The sequence below is a fragment of the Dendrobates tinctorius genome, unplaced genomic scaffold, assembly GCF_039654945.1.
Source record: "Dendrobates tinctorius isolate UK_male_01 unplaced genomic scaffold, ASM3965494v1 ptg000290l, whole genome shotgun sequence".
NCBI classification, from domain to species: domain Eukaryota; kingdom Metazoa; phylum Chordata; class Amphibia; order Anura; family Dendrobatidae; genus Dendrobates; species Dendrobates tinctorius.
In genome coordinates, this window is record NW_027361957.1 from 1,489,357 (window position 1) to 1,511,531 (window position 22,175).

At 43.5% G+C, this 22,175-nt stretch overlaps 1 protein-coding gene across 1 annotated transcript in view; it reads left to right on the forward strand.

Annotated features, from left to right (window-relative positions):
* TRHDE (thyrotropin releasing hormone degrading enzyme) overlaps positions 1–22,175 on the forward strand; it is a 1,336,029-nt gene that overhangs the window by 1,008,038 nt on the left and 305,816 nt on the right. The gene's annotated exons all lie outside the window — the stretch shown is intronic.

Here is a 22,175-nt window from a genome sequence, read left to right on the forward strand (position 1 = left end):
TTGTGATCATGGATGCACAGATTTGATCAAATCTGGGAGCTCGATTTAGCTGATTGCCAAGCTCCCGCAATAACATCCAGAGTTAATGCCAACAGTATCCCTGTCTGATCAACCCTCTAAATGTAGTGGTCAATACAAATGGTGGGAGGAGGCATGCACTCTCTCATCCCATCTGTCCTGCCCTACTGAGATGCAATCGTAGGGTAGGTATGTTGATCGTAGGTTAAGTAATGACCTCTGTGCTTACAAGTTACAGTTCACTGCTATAAGCAAGATGTAATAGGCCTGTTGTCAAGATAAGACTGCTATTTCTAAAACACTGCAACACATGTGTTTTGCAGGTTATTATAACAGTGATTAAACTGTTGAGTATTCATGTCTCATAGAGGGACTAAATTATTAGGTTTGGCGGAACGCACCAAATAAGAAATTATAATATGGTGTGTTCGCAACCCAGGGTCCACCGTGTGATGATGGAGAAGCCACAGCTAGCATAATGGCGGAGCAAGGTTGTGAGAAAACATTTACATCACACTGAGTTAAATGTCACTCAGTATGCACAGAGCACACAGTAACAAGCTCTGCTACACCACATAGCGGTACTATGAAGCAAAGCAAAAAGGACTATACCCTGTTAGACTGCACTGGCATATAGAAAAATACTAATTGGGGTCCCTGTAACTTAACCCCCAGGGAAGACTAAGCTGGTGATTGACCCTGCTCTGACACAGAGTGTGCTTTATCACGCGTGCCTGAGGATGTCCATTGTGGATGCTAAGTTCAAATGGGAGCTCCCACCGCCTGTCTAGAAAACACTCGCAGTGCTATTAGCGGCACACATGCACACAGGGTGGTAAAGTAGCCACCAATACACCAAACACACATGACACTGTCGCACAGGTGTGGTCCAGAGGATCTTTTATACATACAGCTTAAATTCAAACAGAGAGGACCTTGCCTGTGGACCAATCAGAAGCTGCCACATAACCAGAGCAGGTGATGATGGAGCACCAATGAGAAGACGCCACATCCTTGACATTCTTAGTAGGATGAAATCTGGACTAAGGCTCCAGAATACAATGCTGCATGTGTAAAGCAGTAGTCATAATAAGCTTAGCTGGAGAGCCAGCAGCAACTACATGTGCAGTATGAACCTGGGCAAGGCGCTGGGACTGAAGTCTGTGCTGAGTTGTCATCCTAGTGGCTGAGTCTGAATGGGAGGCCATAGCACCAGACAAGGCTTGAGATCCATCCTGGCGCCTAACACTAAATAATAAAGTAAAAAATTAAATAAAAAAGTAAAACACACACTCATTGCTAACCTGCCGTGTGCCCCAAAGCAGTTTCCAACCAATTGTGTAGTGAAATGTTTGGTCCATTTTCTTTTATTATACCCTGTAAAAAAAACTGTCGACTATTCATATATCATAGAGGGGCTAATTAATGAAGTAAAAAATAAAATAAAAAAATTGTAAAAGTGTAAAGAAGACACTTGTTACTAACCTACCATGTGACTAAAAGCAGTTTTAACCAAATGCAGGGTTTTGTCAGGTTCATGAGGAAATGTATTGTAAAATGTCTATCTAAATCATCAATTTAATAATGCCCATAATTTGTAATTACTATGCTCCAGCATTAAAAATTTCTATGCAACACCTTTGGAGTCATTTCTGAGGGTTATCTTCAATCTTAACACTACCAGGACATTGCAAATGTGACATGGCATCCACAATCTATTCCATACAAAAACATTCCAAAAATTCAAAAAACGCTTCTTCTCTTCCAATCCCTGCCATGTACCCAAACAGTAGTGTCCAACTACATATCGATTAACAACATACTTAAAAGAAATTGCAATACAAATTGTGTTGTCCATTTTCTCCTGTTACTTTTGTGAAAATGAAGAATTGATGGCTAAATTAACAATTTCATGGAAAAAAAATGAACATTTCCATGTTTTTCTTTTCATTTTGCAATAGTTCTTGCAAAGCACTTGAAGAGTTAGCAAACTTCCTTAATATGGTGATGAATACTTAGAAGAGTGCAGTTTTTAGAATATGTCTTACTTTGGGATTATGTATGGTCCAGCCATCATTATAATAAATCAGGTCAATATATTCATCAGCACTGTACAATTAAGCGTATCTACTATATAAAGCTAAGCTCAAGTGTGTGTATGTGTGTATGTGTGTGTATGTCAGGGATTGGCATCCGCACCGTCGCAGCTACAGCCACAAAATTTGGCACAGTCACACGTCTGGACCCCGAGAGTGTCCTAGGCTATGTTGTGAGATGAAATTTTAACCCCGCACGTTCCAATTCACCAAACAATTTTGGCCCTATCTACATAATGGGGAAAAAGTGTGTGTGTATCAAGCCCCTCCCCTCATTATGATGTCATAATGGTTGCCATGGCAATGCTGATGTCATCATAGGTTGCAAGCCCTGCCACTCATTATGATGTCATATTGGTTGACTATGGGATGGAGGATGTGTGATGGGTATATGGGCACTTGGCTATGGGATGGAGGATATGTATGACGGGTATATGGGCACGGGACTATGGGATGGCGGATATGTATGATGGGTATATGGGCACGGGACTATGGGATGGAGGATATGCATAATGGGTATATGGGCATGGGACTATGAGATAAAGGATGTGTGATGGGTATACGGGCACTCGACTATGGGATGGCGAATATGTATGATGGGTATATGGGCATGGGACTATGGGATGGAGGATGTGTGATGGGTATATGGGCACTCAACTATGTGATGGAGGATATGTATGATGGGTATATGGGCACGGGACTATGGGATGGAGGATAATTATAATTTGCTATAACTAACCACAGTTAGTTACTATGTCCGGGCAGCGCCGGGCTCTTCAGCTAGTAGACAATAACATTTTAGAATAAAAAAGACCAATGAATGCAAACAGGGGTGTGTCTAGGTTTTCTGGCACCCAGGACAAGAATTCAGTTTCCCACCCACACTCCATGAAGCAAATATGGGATTTAAACACTTAGTCACATGCAAAGGAGCTGCTCTCCCTAATTCTCTCAAAAGTCAGTAAAAAACTGAGAGAATCAGGAAGAGAAGCTAGCTGTCACGTGACCATAAGTATGAAACTTATGTATAAGTGAAGTGGCAATTTAATTACTAGTGGAACCTGCAAGCAGAGCTGAATCCTGACACTGAGTATATTAAATGCTGTTTAAATTGGCATACTGCAGGGGGGCTTCATTTTAAAATTAAAGGGCTTGTCCAGGTTTGTGATGAAAGTATGCAGTCATTCTATGTGACCGCAGGCTTCTGAATTCTCAAAACACATCCACTGCACACTTTTAGGACTCTCCCTTGCTAGTGGCAAGAGTGGATTGTTATGTCAGCACACATATGTGATTTGTATACTTCTAGTCACAGTCCGACTGGACACCTCCCTCAATTTATTTTCATTTAATGAGGCCATGCACGTCTACTTGGTACGTGAACACATGTATACAAATCGACAGCACCAGAGAATCCTGACAGAGTACAGTGTTCACTGTGAGAAATCAGATATCTGCAGTCACATAGAATGACTGCGGACTCATCACAAACCTGGTTAACCCCTTTAATGCTCCTAATATAAATGAAAATATGAGAATTAGTCAGCATCACAAAAACATTTACATCTAGGTACCTTATAGATGATACTATCTCTGATTGGAGTCGTTCTTTTTCTTTTCTTCTTCATCTTGTCCAGACACCATGATGACTTTTCTCCTTCAGAGCTCATCTCTGCAGACTGCTATCTTCTCCTGTCTTGTGCAGCACATCCTCACATGATGCCCTTAAAAAAGCAGAATAATTATAGGGCTCTCGAATAAAAATATCTGCCCTACACTGAGTCCCTGAATAAATAATTGCCCCTGCACAAAATATGACTCCAAGCTCTGCTTCTTATGATACATGCCTGCCACACTGCCATCTCCTTACCATACTGGGCACTTCTTCACATTGTACTCTAACACAGTGTTACCCCCAAGGGCACAGTCTCTATAATGTGCACCCTCATCACACTCACTGTTTGTGGCTTACCGTATCCTCCTGGTTGTGCGTTTACACTTTTCACCCATGCTGCCCCTCTACACTACTCAATCTCTATTTTGTGCCAGCTCATATTTTTCTTTCCCATAATGTCTCCTCACACATTTCCCCCTCCCTCCTCATACTGTGTCCTCTCAAATACCCCTGCTAACCATACTGTATCCTCATATATTTACCTCCTCACTCTCCATTCTACCTCCTCACACATCATCCTGACTCCCTACACTGTGTCTGCACACATCCAATACCTTCTCTCCCCATACTGTGCCCACCATTTTTCACCTCACTAAAGTGTCTGCGCCCATCCCCCACTCACCTGTGTCTACACCAATCCCCCACTTGCTCCCTATACTCTGTCCGCATACATTTCCCCTTTTCTCCTCATACTGTGTTTGCACCAATCCCCCCACTCACCTTACTGTGTCTGCACCAATCTCATCATCCTCATTTCCCATACTATGTCTGCATTCAGGCCCTCCCTTCACTCCCAGTACTACATTCACACCATTCCCCCACTCACCACAAAGTATCTGCACCAATTCCCTCATACATTCCTGCTTCGCTCCTCATATTGTGTCCAAGCCCCCACTCATCATACTATATCCTCATCCCCCTACTCATCATACTGTATCACCTCCCCACTCATCATGCTATGTCTGAACACATCTCCCACTTACTATACTGTGTCTACACCCATCTCTCCCACTCACCATGCTTTTTACACACCAATTCCCATAAGCTTTCCTCCTACGGTACGTAGCCTTTTTGCCTCTTTGCTCCTCATTCTGTGTCTTCAAATTTCTCCTGCTCCCCATATTAATTATGCAACTGTCCCTTTCTTGCTCCCCCAACTTGTGTCCTCAAATCTTCCCCATTAAACTAAATCTTCCCCATCCGCCACAATAAATCACCCTCCACATCTCTCACACACACTAAATCCCCACACACACTAAATTCCCCACACACACTAAATCTCCCAATGCACACTAAATCCCCCATGACACTAAATCCCCCCACATGCACTAAATCCCCCAAAACTATATCTCCCAAACACTCTAAATCTCTTTCCCCATTACACTGAATCTTTGGTGTCCTCAGCTCCACTGTTCTGGAGCACTTACACTAATGTTTTTCATGTCTTTCAATCCTGGTGAGTGACGTCAGCAGCGTGATCACATGACCTAATCAAAGGTACTGATGTCATTCTGACCCAGAAGTCAAAGCTTCAGTTGTACTTGTGTCTTCCAGACACAAGTACAATTCTTCATTGGGAGATGATGTACTGCACCTTCTCTGAGCTGAGTGTCATCTAGACAGTCAGCTTAGAGAATGGCTGACTCCCAGACTGGGATGCTACAAAGTGTAGCCGCAGTGGTAAATAACTTGAAACGCCACATTAGGCGTTCCCTCTTCACCCCCTGCTTTCTACACCCAGGGTTAATGCCCCTCCTGCCCCCTTACAAACCTCTGATGCAAATAAGAAATTTAAAGCATATGGAAGTAATACCATGTGCCCTATAGAAATTATTTTGTTCTATTATACCTTTAGACAACATAGTATTGGATTCAAATTATTCCTAACAATTGTGTAACCAGTAATTAATTTAAGCGATCTGTAACTATTCTTTGCAAGAGATATATTGAGTGGATAATTTTCAATATACAAGGTGGGCCATTTATATGCATACACCTAAATAAAATGGGAATGGTTGGTGAAATCGACTTCCTGTTTGAGGCACATTAGTATATGGGAGGGGGGAAACTTTTCAAGAGGGGTGGTAACCATGGTGGCCATTTTGAAGTTGAACATTTTGGATCCAACTTTATTTTTTTCAATTGGAAGAGGGTCATGCGACACAAAACTTATTGAGAATTTCACAAGAAAAGCAATGGTTTGCTTTGTTTTAACATAACTTTATTCTTTCATTAGTTAGTTTACAAGTTTATATCCACTTATAAAATGTGTTCAAAATGCTGCCCATTGTGTTGGATTGTCAATGCAACCCTGTTCTCCCACTCTTGACACACTAATAGCAACAACGCAGAAGAAATGCTAGCACAAGCTTCCAGTAACCATTGTTTCATATGCTGCACATCTCGTATCATCACAGCATAGACAATTGCCTTCAGATGACCCCAAAGATAAAAGTCTAAGGGGGGTCAAATCTGGAGACCTTGGTGGCCATTCAACTGGCCCACAATGAACAATCCACTTTCCAGGAAACTGTTCATGTTGGAATGCTCGGACCTGACTCCCATAATTGATGGTATGGTGTGGTATATGGGGTACAAAGATAGTGGGGATATTCTTCATCAATGGAAACCTCAATGCCACTGGATATCTGAAATTGCTACATGATGATGTGCTACCCTCTTTATGCACTGAAGATGGCACGTTCCCTGAGTTTTTCCAGCAAGATGGTGCACCACCACATTATGGGTGTCAGGTCTGAGCATTCCTACAAGGAATCTGACCCCCTTAGACTAGCATTTCTTCTGCGGTCTTGCTATCAACGGCCAACCTGTATTTACATCAGTCATAGCACATAATTTACAAAAAGTTTTTCCTCATCTTTTTATATTTCATTTTAAAGATATCGCTGATATGCAAAATTTGGGTTCATGAAAATTGTTTCAAGTTCTCTGACTGATTCTTATGTTTTCTTATGCACTGATTTAAAAAAAAACTAATTTTTAACCACATATGGATTTTGCACAAAATATGTGTGAGCTAACATACTGTACAAGCAAGATAAACAAGAAAAATCTTTCTTGTAGCCTAAAATGAACACAACAGTATATGTAAAAAAATGTATTAAACAATCATTTTGAAACTTATTGGAAATGAAAACTTGTAGCTTTTCTTTTTTCTGTTTAAAGCTTCACTTGATACCTTTTCTCTTAAAGAAGGCTTGCGGATCCTCTCTGTGAAGCATCCAGCAGTAGTCCACCTTCATGTTCACGTTCCATCTACCTTGGCATTGTCGTTCCTTCTCCTTGATGTCATGATGAAATATTTCTCCTTGCTCTTCACTAACAGCACCAAGATTTTAAAGAATGTAATCCATATGGGAGTGTAAAAAATGTAGCTTCAAATCCAAGGTTTTGAAATGTTTCAGTGTGTTCTCCACAATGGACTTAAATTTTGGATCTTTCTTATTACTTAGAAATCCTTTCATAACTTCTTTAAAGGAATCCCAAGCCCTTTTCTCAATAGCTTTCATTTTTGTTTCAAACACTTCATCAATCAGGAGTTTCCAAATATCTGGAACCACAAAAATGCCTTCCTTCAGTTTTCCTTCCAACAGTCCCTGAAGCTTGGTACACAGGTATTTAAGTACCTCCTTTTTTCAGTAGAGCATTCACAAATTGTTTTATAAGTTCAAGCTTAATGTGGAGTGGCTGGAAGAGAACATTAGAAGGGCCAGCTAAACATTTGGCAACTATGTTCTTAAATCCAGGTTGCAAAAATGTTCTCTTTGGCCAACTTTTTTTTGGCTCAAGTGATGAGTCCTATGCCAGGTGTCACATTCACGCAAAAAGCTTGGGTATTTCATGTATCTGCCTTGATGCCCAAATATGCTACCACATATTGATTATCCTTGATCCTCGTAGTTAAGTTTATTGAGAAAAAAGTGTAAATTCTTCTAGCTTTCCTTGAAGTGCACAGAATGACCTACAGGCACTGAAAAATACATGCTTCCATTGTGCAGTAGCACAGCTTTCAGACTCTTTTTGAATAAATCAGTAAAGAGTCTCCACTTACATTGTACTCAATTATAAAATTTCCCATCAGCCCAGGAGCATCACTGCAATACTAGAGCACCGTCTTGAGAAAAGTATGGAAGGAAATCCTTTTCTCTGCTTCTGTACCATGAAAATACATTTATAAAGAAATCTAATGGAATCACAATTATCTACCAAAGTTCACCCAAAGAGGTCAAAATATGGTGCAAAGAAAAGCCTAAGGAGTCAGTGTGTGATAAAACTGTATGTGATTGAATATTTTCAATATTTTTACTGAATTCAGCGATTGAAAGTATACAAAAATCACCTGTCACTCCAATTTCAAACAATTTTACCCTTCCAAACATCCGTATTTAAATAGTACTTCAGTGGCATGTAAAAGTTTGGACACAACTGGTCAAAATTAGTGTTATTGTGAACAGTTATGCAAGTTGAAGATTAAATGATCTCTAACAGACCTACACACTATATATATATATATATATATATATTATATATATATATATATTGTGAGAATCATGTGGGAATAGTGGATGAGGGCAGGTATATCTCGCCCAGATTCCTTTCCTATGTGGCCTAGTCTGGTCAGTATCACACCTGCTTGCTAATGAATAATGGGAGGTGGATATAAAAGGATGCAAGGTGGTTGTGTGAGTGTCTCAGCCTGGGAACAAAGAGAGCCTGTCTGTGTGAGAGACACACGTGAGTGGAAGCAGTGCCCACTGCAACTGTGGTTTGGCTGGACGGGAGAAGCCCGCCAGTTGGTAGTTAGGTTGTCCATTGTTTAGTTAGTGCCGGACAGGCAAGGATTTGTTTTATGTTTTATTTCCTTTTGCATTGCTTTCACCATTAATAAACCTGACCCAGGGTCAGTTATACACGAATCCCAGCTCTGCGCCTGAGTTTCATGCTGAACGCACGTGACCTTTGACCCCAGCAAAGGCGATCCCGGAGTGTTTTATCACATTGTGGTGGAGAACGCGGGCATCACGTTGCAAGCATGAGCATGGAGGACGTGGTGAAAGCGCTGGTACAGTCCACCGCCGTCCAGGAAGAAGCTAATCGGGTGATGATGGCCCAGCTGAAGGAGTTGGTGGACATGACAGTTACCGATCGTTCGCTTCTCCAGCAGGTGGCGCAGCGCTTGGCAAGCTTACCTGAGCTTAACCTGGAAGCCGAGTCGAGAGTGATTCACGTGAGTCGGTACTGGCAGAAAATGACGACCGAAGATGACGTCGAGGCATACCTGACCACGTTTGAACGGACGGCGGTGCGAGAAAAATGGCCGAAGGCACAATGGGCCGGCCTGATTGCCCCGTTTCTTTCCGGTGAGGCCCAAAAGGCTTATTATGACTTAGAGCCTGAATCCGCGCAGGACTTTGACAAATTGAAAGCCGAGATCTTGGCCCGGCTGGGAGTGACAACCGCTGTCCGTGCACAGAGAGTGCATCAATGGACTTATCAGCCGGATAAACCACCGCGGTTACAGATGTTCGACCTGATCCACGTGACGAAGAAGTGGCTACAACCCGAGGTGCTGACAACGCCAGAGATAATCCAGAGAGTCGTCATGGACAAGTACCTGAGAGCTCTACCGCCAGCCCTGAGGAAGTGGGTAAGCCATGGAAATCCTACGACGGCAGATCAACTGGTGGATCTGGTTGAACGTTACTCCGTGGCGGAAGGACTCCGAGACGACGTTACCCCACCTCGTTCCTCATCATCTCCACGTGGAACCGGTAAGACTGTTCCAAGGAGTAGGGGAGATGGAAAAATCCCTAAGACAGTGGTGGAGGAAAATGGGACTGCCCGCACTGCGAGGCCGAGAGTAACGAACTATGGTCTAAGCAAGGGGCCCGTTAGGTGTTTCCGCTGCCAAGAGATGGGACATATTGCTGCGAACTGTCCGGTCACTACTGAACCCATGCAGTGCGACGTCACAGACTCTAAAAACCGCATGTCTATGGTTGCACGGGTGGTGAGTGTGAATGCCGGTCAAAAGGATGTGGAAAAACACTTGTGTGATTTAATTGTTGATGGCAAAAATGTGGTGGCATTGTTAGACTCGGGAAGTGTGGTGACTCTGGTGAAGGCCAGTCTGGTGTCAGCCCCGACTGGACCATCAGACAAATTTTCTGTAACATGTGTGCATGGAGACACCTGTTCGTACCTCACCACGGTCATATGCATTACTACTTCCTATGGGTCTGTGCAACATAAAGTGGGACTCGTCCCGGCGTTATTGCATGATGTTATCCTGGGCCGGGATTTTCCCCACTTCTGGCAATTGTGGGAGAATCAGTTGATACCCCAGGGTAATAGTGTACATGATTCTTCTCCCAGGGCGCGTGTGGGTCCCGAACCCCTGGAAGAGGTCTCCCCGGAAGACTCTGGGGAAGAGTCTGCGGGAAATGACCTGCAGTTCCCGTTTTCAGTCATGGCGGGTGATACGGAGGAGACCGGGGAAGAGGAGGAGGCCGACAGCCGTCCACCTCCCCGTTTGCCGGATTTAGAAGTTCAGAAAGATGACTTCCAAAGCGAGCAAATAAAGGATCCTACCCTTTCTCAGGCTAGGACAAATGTAAAAGTGATAAATGGGGTACCCGTAGAACCTGGCTCTAGGCTGGCATATCCTTACATGGTTCTGGAGAATGATTTACTCTATCAGATAGAGAAAAAGGGGGAAGATACGGTGCAACTATTAGTCGTGCCAAAACCCTACCGGCGGCAGGTGCTGGACCTGGCCCACGGACATGTGATGGGAGGTCACCTGGGAGTCCAGAAAACCACCGAAAGGATATTACACTGTTTTGTTTGGCCAGGCATGCATCACGATATTCGTGTATATTGTGAGTCTTGTCCTGACTGCCAAGCCTCTGCACCTAAGCCCTGGTTCTGTGGCCCTTTGGTACCACTACCTATTATTGAAGTCCCGTTTGAGAGGATTGGGATGGATTTAGTTGGGCCCCTTCCACGGTCTGCACGTGGACACCAACATATCCTGGTCATCTTGGATTATGCCACTCGTTACCCGGAGGCCATCCCTTTGCGTAACACGGCCACCAAGACGATTGCCAAGGAACTGGTGCATGTGTTTAGTCAGGTCGGTATACCAAAACAGATACTCACCGACCAGGGGACCCCCTTTATGTCCAGGATAATGAAGGAGCTCTGCCGATTGTTACAAATCGAACTGTTACGCACATCCGTGTATCACCCTCAAACAGACGGGTTGGTTGAACGGTTCAATAAAACTCTGAAGCAGATGCTGAGAAAGGTGATAGACAAGGATGGGAAGAACTGGGACTATTTACTTCCGTATTTGCTTTTTGCCATCAGGGAAGTACCCCAGTCTTCCACGGGATTCTCGCCTTTCGAGTTATTGTACGCCCGACGTCCTCGCGGACTGTTAGACGTTGCAAAAGAAACCTGGGAGGGTCAGGTCACTCCATTTAAAACAGTGATAGATCACGTCACACAAATGCAGGACCGTATTGCGGCTGTTATGCCTATCGTCAAAGAACACATGATACAGGCTCAAGGAGCCCAAAAAAGAATCTATGATAGGGGCGCCAAGATCCGTACGTTTGCACCCGGAGATAGGGTGTTGATCCTAGTCCCCACGGTGGACAGTAAGTTCCTGGCAAAGTGGCAGGGCCCCTTTGAGATCAAGGAAAGAGTTGGTGAAGTAAACTACAAAGTATACCAGGCAGGTAAACTGAAACCTGAACAGATTTATCATGTAAATCTGATAAAGCCCTGGAAGGATCGGTCTGCCTTGTCAGCGGAGCTGGCCCGTCCTGTCTGCTCGCATACCGTACCGGAGGTACGGGTTGCAGAGACTCTCTCGGAGCGGCAAAAGACTGAGGTCAGGCAGTTTCTACTTCACAACCAAAAGTTTTTCTCAGAAAAACCCGGGCAGACTATGCTAATGAAACATGACATAGTAACGGAACCTGGTGTCACAGTTCACGTAAAGCCCTACCGAATCCCGGAAGCGCGCCGTGAAGCCGTTTCCCGAGAAGTGAAGGCAATGTTAGAGTTAGGAGTCATTGAGGAATCGCACAGTGCATGGTCCAGCCCGATTGTGCTAATTCCTAAACTGGACGGCACCATCCGGTTCTGCAATGACTTCAGGAGACTGAATGCGGTCTCAAAATTTGATGCCTATCCTATGCCCCGGGTCGACGAGTTAATAGATCGGTTAGGAAAAGCCCGGTATATTACGACCCTAGATCTAACAAAGGTGTATTGGCAGATCCCTCTGGCTGAGGCTGCCAGAGAAAAGACGGCATTTGCTACGCCGGAAGGTTTATTTCAGTATGTGTATATGCCGTTTGGACTGCACCGGCGACCTTCCAGAGACTGATGGATCCAGTCTTGAGGCCACATAGGCGGTACGCTTCGGCCTATTTGGATGACATTGTCATTTACAGCTTGGACTGGGAGACTCATCTCCAGAAAGTACAAGCTGTGATTGACGACCTGTGGGAGGCAGGTCTAACCGCGAACCCCAAGAAATGTCATATCGGGCTAGAAGAAGCCCGGTATTTGGGGTATGTAATTGGGAGGGGTGTTGTTAAACCCCAGGTTGATAAGATTCAGGCGGTTCAGGACTGGCCACAACCTGTCAACAAGAAGCAGGTGCAAGCCTTCCTGGGGATCGCCGGCTATTATCGCCGGTTCATACCCAATTTTGCAGCCATCGCTACCCCCCTGATGGAGCTTACAAAAGGGAAAGACTCCGTCATGATTAAATGGAGTTTAGCGGCTGAAGAAGCCTTCCATAGCCTAAAACGGGCACTTTGCTCTCAGCCCGTACTGGTGACTCCGGACTTCCGCAGCGAGTTTGTGGTACAAACGGATGCCTCTGATACCGGTATCGGGGCCGTACTCTCACAAGTGAGGGACGGAGTGGAACACCCAGTCCTCTATCTCAGCAGGAAGCTGAATAAACACGAGCAAAGGTATGCAGTCGTAGAAAAAGAGTGCCTCACCATTAAGTGGGCTCTAGAGGCCCTCAAATATTACCTGGTGGGCCGAAAGTTCAGGCTGATCACTGACCATGCCCCTCTCAAGTGGATGCACTTGAACAAGGAACGGAATAGCCGGGTGACCCGGTGGTTCCTTGCCCTGCAGGCCTACACTTTTACGGTGGAGCACCGCCCAGGGGTACAGATGGGGAATGCAGATGCCCTGTCCCGAGTGCACTGTTTGGCGGGTGTCATTGCTCGACCAGAGTGGTCTGAGCAGAGGGGGGGATATGTGAGAATCATGTGGGAATAGTGGATGAGGGCAGGTATATCTCGCCCAGATTCCTTTCCTATGTGGCCTAGTCTGGTCAGTATCGCACCTGCTTGCTAATGAATAATGGGAGGTGGATATAAAAGGATGCAAGGTGGTTGTGTGAGTGTCTCAGCCTGGGAACACAGAGAGCCTGTCTGTGTGAGAGACACACGTGAGTGGAAGCAGTGCCCACTGCAACTGTGGTTTGGCTGGACGGGAGAAGCCCGCCAGTTGGTAGTTAGGTTGTCCATTGTTTAGTTAGTGCCGGACAGGCAAGGATTTGTTTTATGTTTTATTTCCTTTTGCATTGCTTTCACCATTAATAAACCTGACCCAGGGTCAGTTATACACGAATCCCAGCTCTGCGCCTGAGTTTCATGCTGAACGCACGTGACCTTTGACCCCAGCAAAGGCGATCCCAGAGTGTTTTATCACATTATATATATATATAGTGTGGTAAAAAATAAAAAACAATAAAAAACAAATCTGAACTGAGAAAAGTAAGTTAATGTGTATGCACAATGTAAGTGCATATTAACACATGACCATTAACCAGAGAAAACAAAAAGCAAAAAACACAAATATCCTGAACTAAAAGTAAAAGATATGCATTATTTGCAGTATATTTTTTACTTTTAGTTCAGGATATTTGTGTTTTTTGCTTTTTGTTTTCTCTGGTTAATGGTCATGTGTTAATATGCACTTACATTGTGCATACACATTAACTTACTTTTCTCAGTTCAGATTTGTTTTTTATTCATTTCATTGTGCATTCAGTGCATATATGGGTGTGACCGCCCTCTTTCTGAGCTGGGAAAGCCATCCAGTCTGGCCTAAGCTGTTACAAGTGGTTCAGCCGCTCGACCCTTATTCACATTCACGCCACTTGGCAAGTGAAAAGGTTTTAAATACTAGAGTAGGGACTGTCCCACAAGGGTTGCCGTGACGTGGCGGGATGGCTTGTTCATTATTTTGATCAAAATTATGTTTACTAAATACTAGTGTTGAGCATTCCGATACCGCAAGTATCGGGTATCGGCCGATACTTGCTGTATCGGAATTCCGATACCGACTTCCGATATTTTTTCAATATCGGAATTCGGCATCGGAATCGGAAGTTCAAAGTTGATTGACAGACTGACGTCATCATGATGCGCGGTGTGTGCGCATCATGATGCGCCGTCATTTCGGGCCTTCCGGGGGTCTCTGCCGGCCTGCCGGGGGGCTGTGTGGACTGCCCGGGGTCTGTACCGGCCTGCCGGGGGGCTGTGCCGGCCTGCCGGTGGTCTGTGCACCCTGTGGGGGTCTGTGCCGGCCTGCCGGGGGGCTGTGCCGGCCTGCCGGGGGGCTGTGCAGGCTCCGGGGGGCTGTGCCGGCCTGCCGGTGGTCTGTGCAGGCTCCGGGGGGCTGTGCCGGCCTGCCGGGGGGCTGTGCCGGCCTGCCGGTGGTCTGTGCAGGCTTCGGGGGTCTGTGCAGGCATCGTCCGATGGGACTACAAGTCCCATCGGGCGATGCCTGCTACCATGACAGTGATTGACACATTAGCCAATGATGGGACAGTAGTAGTCCCATCATCCGGCTAATGTGTTAAATGTTAAAAAAAAAAAAAAAAATACTACATACATACTACATGCATGCTACATACATACTACATGCTACATACATACTACTTACATGCTACATACATACTACATACATACTACATGCATGCTACATACATACTACATGCTACATACATACTACATATATACTACATACATACTACATACATGCTACATACATACTGCATGCTACATACATACCACATACATACTACATACTACATATATACTACATGCATGCTACATACATACTACATGCTACATGCATACCACATACATACTACATACATGCTACATACTACATACATACTACATACATACTACATACATGCTACATGCATGCTACATGCATACTACATGCATGCTACATACATACTACATGCATGCTACATACATACTACATGCTACATACATGCTACATGCATACTACATGCATGCTACATACATACTACATGCTACATACATACCACATACATACATGCTACATACATACTACATATATACTACATGCATGCTACATACATACTACATATATACTACATGCATGCTACATACATACTGCATGCTACATGCATGCTACATACATACTACATACATACTACATACATACCACATATATACTACATACATACAATACATTCATACAATACATACATAGACATACAGTACATATAACATAGAGTAACATACTTACCAATACTTGTCACATTGTTCCCCGAAGCCATTGTCGTCTACGGAATAAATATTAACATAACAAACCACAAAAATACTCACCCACGATCCGAAGCAGTCCACGAGTGTGTCCCACGACGATCTTGGGTAGAGAACTGCAGCATCAGATGATGCTGCCGTTCTCTACGGGCTGCAGGAATCCAATGACGGAAGGTAGGTATCCTTCCGCACTGTATTCCTCCGCCACTTAAAAAAAAAAAAGTCCCTAGTCTCACTTTATGCCATTGCTGCGTGGGAAATTCCCACACAGCAATGGCATAAAGTGAGACTAGGGACTTTTTTTTTTTTTAAGTGGCGGAGGAATACAGTGCGGAAGGATACCTACCTTCCGTCATTGGATTCCTGCAGCCCGTAGAGAACGGCAGCATCATCTGATGCTGCAGTTCTCTACCCAAGATCGTCGTGGGACACACTCGTGGACTGCTTCGGATCGTGGGTGAGTATTTTTGTGGTTTGTTATGTTAATATTTATTCCGTAGACGACAATGGCTTTGGGGAACAATGTGACAAGTATTGGTAAGTATGTTACTCTATGTTATATGTACTGTATGTCTATGTATGTATTGTATGAATGTATTGTATGTATGTAGTATATATGTGGTATGTATGTAGTATGTATGTAGCATGCATGTAGCATGCAGTATGTATGTAGCATGCATGTAGTATATATGTAGTATGTATGTAGCATGCATGTAGTATATATGTAGTATGTATGTAGCATGTAGCATGCATGTAGTATGTATGTGGTATGTATGTAGCATGTAGTATGTATGTAGCATGCATGTAGTATATATGTGGTATGTATGTAGCATGTAGTATGTATGTAGCATGCATGTAGTATATATGTAGTATGTATGTAGCATGCAGTATGTATGTAGCATGCATGTAGTATATATGTAGTATGTATGTAGCATGTAGTATGTATGTAGCATGCATGTAGTATGTATGTAGTATGTAGCATGTAGTATGTATGTAGCATGCATGTAGTATATATGTAGTATGTATGTAGTATATATGTAGTATGTATGTTGCATGTAGTATTTATGTAGTATGAATGTAGCATGTATGTAGTATGTAGTATGAATGTAGCATGTATGTAGTATGCATGTTGTATGTATGTAGCATGTAATTTTTTTTTTTTTTTTTTTTTTTACATTTAACACATTAGCCGGATGATGGGACTACTACTGTCCCATCATTGGCTAATGTGTCAATCACTGTCATGGTAGCAGGCATCGCCCGATGGGACTTGTAGTCCCATCGGACGATGCCTGCACAGACCCCCGAAGCCTGCACAGACCACCGGCAGGCCGGCACAGCCCCCCGGCAGGCCGGCACAGCCCCCCGGCAGGCCGGCACAGCCCCCCGGCAGGCCGGCACAGCCCCCCGGAGCCTGCACAGCCCCCCGGCAGGCCGGCACAGCCCTCCGGCAGGCCGGCACAGCCCACCGGAGCCTGCACAGCCCCCCGGCAGGCCGGCACAGACCACCGGAGCCTGCACAGACCCCCTGGCAGGCCGGCACAGCCCCCCGAAAGGCCCGTACAGACCCCAGAGAGGCTGTACAAGGGCAGGAAAGGGTTTTTCTTATTCCGATACCGGAAGTCCCATAGACTTGAATGGGACTTCCGGTATCGGAATCGGCGATACCGATACTTTTTTTAAAGATCGGCCGATACCATCCGATACGATACTTTGAAGTATCGGACGGTATCGCTCAACTCTACTAAATACCCTTATTATTATTATTATTATTATTACCTTTATGCATTATTTGCAGTATATTTTTTATTTATATATAGTGTGGTGCAAATTAGTTGGGACAAAGTATCTTTTTAAGTAAAATCGTAAGTTGGTTACCAATCAGTGATTCAAACCAGTTTTAACTGCCTTGAACAGGTGTGAGTACCTTTACTGACTACCCAGAAAAAATATATTTGCAAGCTTTCAGAGCACAGGTTCACAAATAAATTAATCAACAACAATCATTGTGGTTTGATCTTGATGAAGAGGTTTGGAAACCTTGAAAATGTGCTGACACAATAGACTGCATTCGTGCTTTAACCTTTGAATCTTAGGCAGTGTGGACTCTGCATTCCTCTTTTTCTACATGGCATTTTGTTAGTTTTCTGCAGTAGCCTTTACATGCTTTTATATGAGTTGTGACTCTCCCAATCCTATCAGATTAGCGTACCTATAATATTTTATTTAATTGTTTTACTGACAAGACTATTTTCTGTCTCTCCTGCTTTATTATTTCATTTAAAGGGATCCTGTCACCTTGTTTTTCCGCAATAAGCTGCGGCCACTGCCTTTCGGGGCTTATCTACAGAATTCTAGAATGCTGTAGATAAGCCCCCGATCTAACCTGAAAGAGAAGAAAGGCAAGTTATATTATACTCACCCGGGGGGCGTCGCAGGTCCGGCGCCTCCCATCTTCATGCAATGTTGTTATCTTCCTGCTTCGTGCCGTGCTCCTGCACAGGCATACTGATCTGCCCTGTTGAGGGCAGAGCACATTACTGCAGTGTGCAGGCGCAGGGAAAGGTCAGAGAAGCCCAGAGCCTGCACACTGCAGTACTTGGCTCTGCCCTCAATAGGGCAGATCAGTATGCCTGTGCAGGAGCGTGGCATGAAGCCAGGAAGATGATGACATTTTATGAAGATGGGAGACGCCGGACCCGGACCTACAATACCTAGAATACTGTAGATAAGCTCCAAAAGGCAGTGGCCACAGCTTATTGAGGAAAAATGAGGTTATAGGTTCCCTTTTGTAGCTCAGAAAACTTTATACCACGTAACTGAGGGAATGTGATAACATTCTGATATTCCTCTGCATATTGTGAATTAGTATGCAAAAAAATTTTATGAACCAGAGACACACACATGCACAATTTAGTGCAGCTCAATATTATACCTATACACAATATTCAGAATTTGGCAAAATTAGTTTATAATAATACTGACTTTATTAAAGCATATGTAAAATATATTGAACAGAATATCATAAAAAGAGCAAAAAAGGAACGTGGAAGTAAAAAATTAAAAATATAAAAATGGGGAGGGGGATGTATGTAGTATGCATGTTGTATGTATGTAGCATGTAATTTTTTTTTTTTTTTTTTTACATTTAACACATTAGCCGGATGATGGGACTACTACTGTCCCATCATTGGCTAATGTGTCAATCACTGTCATGGTAGCAGGCATCGCCCGATGGGACTTGTAGTCCCATCGGACGATGCCTGCACAGATCCCCGAAGCCTGCACAGACCACCGGCAGGCCGGCACAGCCCCCCGGCAGGCCGGCACAGCCCCCCGGAGCCTGCACAGCCCCCCGGCAGGCCAGCACAGCCCCCCGGCAGGCCGGCACAGCCCCCCGGAGCCTGCACAGCCCCCCGGCAGGCCGGCACAGCCCCCCGGCAGGCCGGCACAGCCCACCGGAGCCTGCACAGCCCCCCGGCAGGCCGGCACAGACCACCGGAGCCTGCACAGACCCCCTGGCAGGCCGGCACAGCCCCCCGAAAGGCCCGTACAGACCCCAGAGAGGCTGTACAAGGGCAGGAAAGGGTTTTTCTTATTCCGATACCGGAAGTCCCATAGACTTGAATGGGACTTCCGGTATCGGAATCGGCGATACCGATACTTTTTTTAAAGATCGGCCGATACCATCCGATACGATACTTTGAAGTATCGGACGGTATCGCTCAACTCTACTAAATACCCTTATTATTATTATTATTATTATTATTACCTTTATGCATTATTTGCAGTATATTTTTTATTTATATATAGTGTGGTGCAAATTAGTTGGGACAAAGTATCTTTTTAAGTAAAATCGTAAGTTGGTTACCAATCAGTGATTCAAACCAGTTTTAACTGCCTTGAACAGGTGTGAGTACCTTTACTGACTACCCAGAAAAAATATATTTGCAAGCTTTCAGAGCACAGGTTCACAAATAAATTAATCAACAACAATCATTGTGGTTTGATCTTGATGAAGAGGTTTGGAAACCTTGAAAATGTGCTGACACAATAGACTGCATTCGTGCTTTAACCTTTGAATCTTAGGCAGTGTGGACTCTGCATTCCTCTTTTTCTACATGGCATTTTGTTAGTTTTCTGCAGTAGCCTTTACATGCTTTTATATGAGTTGTGACTCTCCCAATCCTATCAGATTAGCGTACCTATAATATTTTATTTAATTGTTTTACTGACAAGACTATTTTCTGTCTCTCCTGCTTTATTATTTCATTTAAAGGGATCCTGTCACCTTGTTTTTCCGCAATAAGCTGCGGCCACTGCCTTTCGGGGCTTATCTACAGAATTCTAGAATGCTGTAGATAAGCCCCCGATCTAACCTGAAAGAGAAGAAAGGCAAGTTATATTATACTCACCCGGGGGGCGTCGCAGGTCCGGCGCCTCCCATCTTCATGCAATGTTGTTATCTTCCTGCTTCGTGCCGTGCTCCTGCACAGGCATACTGATCTGCCCTGTTGAGGGCAGAGCACATTACTGCAGTGTGCAGGCACAGGGAAAGGTCAGAGAAGCCCAGAGCCTGCACACTGCAGTACTTGGCTCTGCCCTCAATAGGGCAGATCAGTATGCCTGTGCAGGAGCGTGGCATGAAGCCAGGAAGATGATGACATTTTATGAAGATGGGAGACGCCGGACCCGGACCTACAACACCTAGAATACTGTAGATAAGCTCCAAAAGGCAGTGGCCACAGCTTATTGAGGAAAAATGAGGTTATAGGTTCCCTTTTGTAGCTCAGAAAACTTTATACCACGTAACTGAGGGAATGTGATAACATTCTGATATTCCTCTGCATATTGTGAATTAGTATGCAAAAAAATTTTATGAACCAGAGACACACACATGCACAATTTAGTGCAGCTCAATATTATACCTATACACAATATTCAGAATTTGGCAAAATTAGTTTATAATAATACTGACTTTATTAAAGCATATGTAAAATATAATGAACAGAATATCATAAAAAGAGCAAAAAAGGAACGTGGAAGTAAAAAATTAAAAATATAAAAATGGGGAGGGGGATGTATGTGCACCAATCAATGCATAAGCTGATTTCATAAACCCATACAGTATGTCCAGACCAAAATATATAATGAACTACAATTATGAATCACTACAAACTATTAGGAATGTGGGTAAAAAGTCCTTAATGAATATACTAAGTTCAGACATCATATGATGAAAAAGACAATGTCAGAACCATAAGGAAAAGTGCTGAGGGCAATAATTGAGGACTAAAGCACATGGATTTGCATAGTCGCATAGAGATCATTTTTAATCCAGCAAGTGCTCAATAAAATATCCCAAAATACGGTAATGTAAGTATGCAAACCAAATGAATATACACACGAAAAACCCAATATTACCCGATCCCAAACAAAAAATAGTAAATATGCTGAGGAACAAGTAGATATCAAAGCATCAAATAGAATGAAGTCATGATAAAAAGATGTAAATATGTAGGGAACACCACAGAGTATATCATATATTGTTAATCAAGAATTGCACATACTGGCCATGGGAACATGCCACATCCCCCACCACCTCCGTCTCCCCTCCTTTTTTATATTTTGTGTGTTGTATTTTGTATATGGTTTTATAAAATAATTTTGCCTAATTCTGAATATTGTGTACAGGTTTAATATTTGATTTATCCATAGGCTTCATTAACATTTTTTTTTTATCATACTTTGGCATTTCCTTCTATATAGGTTTTCCAACTGACTATTATAGACTGATTTTTCATGGCAATGGCCAATGGATAATTTTGTTTACTTGGAGCATGCCATTTTGAAATATTGTTATTATATTACATTAGGAAGACTTCATTCCACAGAGAGTTCAAATGTTAAAAAATAACTGAAAATTGCCATTGTACAATCAGAAAAGTTGATTTCTCTTGATAGATCATACTAAACAGTCAAATCACATTATTTTAAAATAATATTGTCTTAACTGTATTTCGTCCAAGTAAAATCTTTGTGTACTAACAGAGTAATCAGTAACATGGATTATAGGATGTTTGGGTAAGCCAAAGTCCTCTTTTCTATTTCTCTTGCCAAACTATATGCTGGCATAACTGAAAGTTGGGCTCAGTTATAAGGGTGGGTAAATCATTAGACCATGGCAATACATGCTAAGAAATGATGGGAAAGGAAGTGCCAACATCTGTAGTTATTGTAGAATGCTGATGAAAATTAACTGCCCACTCTATGAATGAATGGCAAGCTATAGAGCAAGGAAACATGGACAGTTCTTGGACATATTAGACATGCATGTGCACCAGAAGCCAATTTGTCAATGGAACGAGGCACGCTGTGCAAGACCATGCGATTCTAAATGGTTTATGTGAAACACTAGGTATGCTTTAAATTATAGTGACCCTTTCATATGTCATATTAGATGAGATTCCGGTAAGCTAATTATTTTAACAATAAATGTATGTATTCTGATTAGAAATAGTCTGTGAAGGAGAGTATTTTGTCTGCACCTACAGTACCTCTGTGAGTATTCACAGCTGAAATTGAACTTCTACCTGTATTGCTGTATACCGGACAACTTCAGGAATACGGATGCACACCAAAAATAGATAAATCAATTGTTGTCCAGAAAAGGGAAAAAAAAGGTTGCAGTCACCATCCAAATTAAAACAGTCCTTTATTCAGTCCATGAAACGG